Source organism: Phyllobates terribilis, unplaced genomic scaffold (assembly GCF_046119375.1).
Source record: "Phyllobates terribilis strain yellow unplaced genomic scaffold, ASM4611937v1 Scaffold_1__5_contigs__length_1240528914, whole genome shotgun sequence".
Classification (NCBI taxonomy): domain Eukaryota; kingdom Metazoa; phylum Chordata; class Amphibia; order Anura; family Dendrobatidae; genus Phyllobates; species Phyllobates terribilis.
The window spans coordinates 1,070,696,683-1,070,703,273 of NW_027362761.1; positions in this window are offsets into that span (position 1 = coordinate 1,070,696,683).

Below are 6,591 nucleotides of genomic sequence, written 5' to 3' on the forward strand. Positions count from 1 at the left end.
AATGACTTTGCACTGGACGCTAAGCCCGGAAGTCTTTGGTGCGCGGCTCTGCGATGCGAGAGCCACATTTAGCTGTCTCATTAGAGGTAAAATCACTACATTAAACACATCTCTCTATATAACATTCCCATTCTTACACCTCCATCTGAAGAAACTAATGGGCCTAAAAACTAACAGGCAGGTAGTTGGTAACAGAGGCAGGTACCTGCCTGTTCTACCTGGCGCAGTCAGAGAGTGGTCACCAACCGCTTCTGCTGGGGATTCAGCTGCTCCACATCAACAGAGCAGCTGTACTTTTTCAGGGCTGATCTGTTGTCAGGGCATGAATGCCAATGTCATGCTGATTGCCAGATGGTTCCCCACAGTTAGGCAGCGGGGAGCCGGCTGTCAATCAACATGACATCAGCAGTCAGTCCCATCAGCAGAGCAGAACGGAAAAGAAGCCGCTGCTCTGTCGTCAGTGGAAGCCACAGAATCGCTGTCAGGAGTGGTCTGTGATTGCTCTGTGCCGGCAGAGATTGGGGCTGGGCACAACCAGCACGTTAATGCGCATGTCTCCTTTCTATGTTTGGGCTTTCCCAACGTTCTTCGGCCACTTGGCACACGGCGCATGCGCTTCAGCTGAGGCATATGCCTAACTTTGGAAGTCTACATCATCTTTCCCGCCTCTCTCTTGCTTCTTAAGCCGCCTCTTCCATCCTGGAGCTAGATTCACCAGCGCCACTCTCACCAAGGAACACCACTGAGCACTGGGGGACCCAGAGACAGGTAACGTCTGAAGCCTGTTTACACTCGCCACTGTGGGACTGCTAAGGGTTTTTCCTCACAGCACTGAGAACACTCAAGTGGGGGATTCCTATAATTAGTGACCCTTACCTTTATAGCATGTCATATGCATCTGTCTTTTCCTTCTTCCTTTTCACAAATACCTGTGACTCCTTCCTTTTCTAGTTAGTGTCTCTACAGTCATGGCCAAAAGTTTTGAGAATGACACCAAAATTATATTTTCACATGATCTGCTGGCCTCTGGTTTTTATTAGTGTTTGTCTGATGTTTATATCACATACAGAAATAAAATTGCAATCATATTATGAGGACCAATAGGTTATATTGACAGTTAGAATGAGTTAATGCAGCAAGTCAATATTTGCAGTGTTGCCCCTTCTTCTTCAAGACCTCTGTAATTCTCCCTGGCATGCTCTCAATCAACTTTTGGACCAAATCCTGACTGATAGCAGTCCATTCTTACATAATCAATGCTTGCATTTTGCCAGAATTTGTTGGTTTTTTTTGTCCACCCGTCTCTTGATGATTGACCACAAGTTCTCAATGGGATTAAGATCTGGGGAGTTTCCAGGCCATGGACCCAAAATCTCTATGTTTTGTTCCATGAGCCATTTAGTTATCACCTTTGCTTTATGGCAAGGTGCTCCATCATGCTGGAAAAGGCATTGTTGGGCGCCAAACTGCTCTTGGACGGTTGGGAGAAGTTGCTCTTGGAGGACATTCTGGTACCATTCTTTATTCATGGCTGTGTTTTTAGGCAAGACTGTGAGTGAGCCGATTCCCTTGGCTGAGAAGCAACCCCACACATGAATGGTTTCAGGATGCTTTACAGTTGGCATGAGACAAGACTGGTGGTAGCGCTCACCTCTTCTTCTCCGAATAAGCTGTTTTCCAGATGTCCCAAACAATCGAAAAGGGGATTCATCAGAGAAAATGACTTTGCCCCAGTCCTCAGCAGTCCACTCCCTGTACCTTTTGCAGAACATCAGTCGGTCCCTGATGTTTTTTCTGGAGAGAAGTGGCTTCTTTGCTGCCCTCCTTGAAACCAGCCCTTGCTCAAAGAGTCTCCGCCTCACAGTGCGTGCAGAAGCACTCACACCAGCCTGCTGCCATTCCTGAGCAAGCTCGGCACTGCTGGTAGTCCCATCCCGCAGCTGAAACAGTTTTAAGATACGCGCTGGTCTTTCTTGGGCGCCCTGGAGCCTTTTTGACAACAATGGAAGCTCTCTCCTTGAAGTTCTTGATGATGCGATAGATTGTTGACTGAGGTGCAATCTTTGTAGCTGCGATACTCTTCCCTGTTAGGCCATTTTTGTGCAGTGCAATGATGGCTGCACGTGTTTCTTTAGAGATAACCATGGTTAACTGAAGAGAAACAATGATACCAAGAACCAGCCTCCTTTTAAAGTGTCCAGTGATGTCATTCTTACTTAATCATGACTGATTGATCGCCAGCCCTGTCCTCATCAACACCCACACCTGTGTTAAAGGATCAATCACTAAAACGATGTTAGCTGCTACTTTTAAGGCAGGACTGCAATGATGTTGAAATGTGTTTTGGGGGTTAAAGTTCATTTTCTGGGCAAATATTGACTTTGCAAGTACAGTAATTGCTGTTAAGCTGATCACTCTTTGACATTCAGGAGTATATGCAAATTGCCATTACAAAAAATGAAGCAGTAAACTTTGGAAAAATTACTATTTGTCTCATTCTCAATACTTTTGGCCATGACTGTATATTTGGCTGTTTGATCAGCTTGTTTCCTATATATTACAGAGTTCTTCTTATTGGATTGAAGCATCAGCCACTTGAATATTTCATTTATATGCATGTATAGTTAAATGAGCATCTACTGTATATGATTTCTAACATTTTACCTTGTTTGTATAATTTAGATTTATGAATCCAGTGAAATGATTTCCTTATTTTTACATTTGTTTTTTAATGTATTACATGCACATAACATTGACAAAGTCTCATAAGGCACGAAATGTTGGTCACTTTCTTTCTTCACTGGTCGCTCAAATTAAATTTCTTTTGGAACAGAAATTCAATTCTTGTCTATATATTGTACCAAAAGTTTTCCTATTGAATATTTACAATATTTCCTTCTGAGCACAGAATATTTTGGCTGTGCCATCTCCTAATCTATACATTGATACAACAGGCAGGTACTTAGCAACTACCTGCCTGTTAGTTCTTACGCCCATAGTGGAAAAAAAAAATAGTCGAGGATAACTCCTTTAATCCCTGTTGAATGTGCACTTTTATTGTGATCGGACTAATGACATATGCTGGATGAGTACTTATAACTGTCTATGTAATTGTAATTCTACAGTAATAAACTTTTAATATCATTACAATATCCCACCATATTTTAGCTTGCATTAGGTTGCTTTCCCCTATATTTTATGTCTTTTAATAGGATTTTTTTTTTTAATATTATCACATTTTTGTATTATTTATAGGAATAGAGTTTCTTTGTTATATTAGATTGTATTTAATTTATCCCAATCAGAGAACAGCATTGCATTTTCATTAAGTAAATTGAGTATTGATTGAGGCAAAAGTTCTTTCTGATTGTGATGTGATGAAGTTGACTTTCACCAATAAGAGAGCAGTATATTTCAGGTCAACCAGATAGAACTATCCATTAAGAATGAGTCATGCCCACTGTGAGGTCATAATACTGACTCGAATTTCCACTAATCAGAAAGCAGCTCTGCCCAGAAGAAACAAATAGAACCCTCATGAGGTATGAGGCATTACCACTTTGAGATCATAATGTTGACCTGATATTCCACCAATCAGAAAGAAGCCCCACCCTGAAAAACCCAATAGAACCCCCAGGAGGTATGGCTATTGTGAGTTCATAATGCTGACTCATGGTTTCCCAATCAGATCCACCTGGATCTTCACCAATCAGAGTGCAGCACTGAGCATAAATAACATCAGTCTCCTGGTCTGCTTACCCTTGGTTATTGTTTTATGCAGTAGCCATTTGTTCCCTGTGAATATGTCAGATAGAGAAAGTTGCAGAATGTGGAGGAGCAGGACATCCAGAGGCGGCCTGAGGATTCCAGTTGGCCGTATTCACTGATGGAAGGGAATTATGGTCGACACTACAGTGCTGATGATTCAGTGTAAAGTTAGGTCCAGAAATATTTGGACAGTGACCAAATTTTCATTATTTAGGCTCTGTCACTATATTGGATATAAAATGAAACAACTGAGATACAACTGAAGTGTAGTTTAGTTAAAGGGGTTGAACAAAAATATCCTGTGAAACATTTAGGAATTGCTAGTATGTTTCTACAAAGCCTCCTCATTTAGGGGCTCAAAAGTAATTGAACAAATTAACTTTACCATAAATAAAATGTCCATTTTTAATAGTTTGTAGAGAATTCTTTGCAGGCAATGACTGCCTGAAGTCTAAAAGCCGAAGACGTCACCAAACACTGGGTTTTCTCCTTTGTGATGCTTTGCCAGGCCTTTACTGCAGCTGACTTCAGTTGCTGCTTATTTATATGGATCTTTCTGCTTTAAAAGTTTTGTCTTAAGCATGTGAAATGCTGCTCGATGGGGTTGAGATCTGGTGATTGACTCAGCCATTGCAGAATATTCCACCTCTTTGCCTTAAAATACTCCTGGGTTGCTTTCGCATTATGTTTTGGGTCATTGTCTATCTGTACTGTGAAGCGCCATCCAATCAACCTTGCTGTATTCGGTTGAATCTGAGCAGAAAATATCACCCTGTACACTTCAGAATTCATCCGACTTCTTCTGTCTTCAGTCACATCATCAGTGACCCAGTGCCATTGGAAGCCATGCATGCCCGCGTCACCACACTACCTCTGCCATGTTTTACAGTGGCTGTGCTCTGCTTTAGATCATGAGCCGTTCCAAGCCTTCTCTATACTTTCTTCATCTCATCAATCTGGTACAGGTTGATCTTAGTTTCATGTGTCCAAAGAATGTTTTTCCAGAACTGGGCTGGCTTCTTTAGATTTTTTTGGGCAAAGTGTAATCTGGACTTTCTATTTTTAAGGCTGATTAATAGTTTGCACCATGTGAACCATCGGTATTTGCTCTCATGAAGTCTACTCTTTCTGGTAGACTTAGATAATGAAACACCTACTTCCTGGAGAGAGTTCTTCACTTCAATGGATGTTGGGAAGGATTTTTCTCCACCATGGAAAGGATTCTGCAATCATCCACCTCTGTTGTCTTTCGTGGACGTTCAAGCCTTTTTGAGTTCCCAAGCTCACCAGTGTGCTTTTTTTTTTTTGCAGAATATACCAAACTGTTGATTTGACCACTCCTAACATTTCTGCTATCTCTCTGCTAGATTTATTCTTTTTTTCAGCTTAACGATGGTCTGTTTATCTTTGATTGAGAGCTCCTTTGACTGCATGTTGTGGAATCACAGCAACATCTTGCAAATGCAAATGTCACACCTGGAATCAGCTCCAGACTTAACTTGATCATGGATTAATGAGGGAATAGCCCATTGAAGAGCTTCTGGGATAATTGTTCAATTACTTTTGATCCCTTTAGAAAGAGGCAGCTACATATTAAAGAGCTACTGTATAATTCCTAAACCCTTACTCCAATGAGGATGTAAATCCTCTCAAATTAATGCTGAGAGTCTGCACTTTAGGCCTATATTATATAACTGTATCTTGAATATGTTTTGGTAAACAGCTAAAATGCCAAAACTTGTGTCATTGTCCAAATATTTCAGGATCTAACTGTACCTTGCTGATGGATTGCAGTATGTGACTGTGGAGAACTTGGTCAACTTTGAGTTAAGATCCCGGCTTGGTCACCACATTATAGTCCGTTACAGCTAACTATACGTGGAGATGGACGATTGAACATCTGTGCTATGCTCAACGGTGGTGCACGTGGTTTGTGGACACACTGTGCCACAGGACCGGGCCTGCCTTAGTAGGGGCGTAGCTAAGTGGCTACCTGGTGTTCACTGGAGCTCTTGATGGTGTAGACAGACTGAGCTGCAGGTAACCGCAAGGTACTACTCCTAGGCAGTCACCGGTACTGCAGCTGCTGACCCCAGGAGTGAAGTTAGATGACAGTGATTAGGGCTACGTTCAGACACACCGGTCTAGGATATTGGATCAGGGAAAGGTTTAGATACTGGCCGAAACAGGACCAGGTGACTTCGGGAACAGGACTGGCCGCACCAGGACCAGGGGACAATGTTCAGGCACTGGCCGCACCGGGACCAGGGGACTTCGGGGACAGGACTGGCCGCATCAGAACCAGGGGACAATGTTCAGGCTCTGGCCGGACCAGGGAACTTCAGGAGCAGGACTGGCTGCACCAAGACCAGGGGACAATGTTCAATCACTGGCCGCACTGGGACTAGGGGACTTAGGGGCAGAGGAAAATGACAAGCTGCAGCGAGCGGGCTCCTGAACTGCGCTGAGCTAACTGACAGGACACCGCTCAATAAGATCAGTGCAGGTTAGGGGTCCACTTGCTTGACCCGGCATAGGGGCTAAAGGGCGCATTGTGTGCTCTGAAGCACAAGGGAAGATGGATGCGGAACTGTGTCATAGGGAGATAGCGGATCCCGGGTGTACTACGGAACTGGACAGGAAATCCCTAGTGCTGACAGAGCCAGTAAGCATATGGATAATCCAGGAGGAATGAATGGTCGGGCTGATGATGTGTTGCGCTAAGGAAGTAAGCAAATTGTCTCTTCAGAGAGGAAGAGGACTAGAACTCTAGTGCCACCTACAGGAAGTAGCAATCCTAAAAGTCAATATTGACTCTAAGGA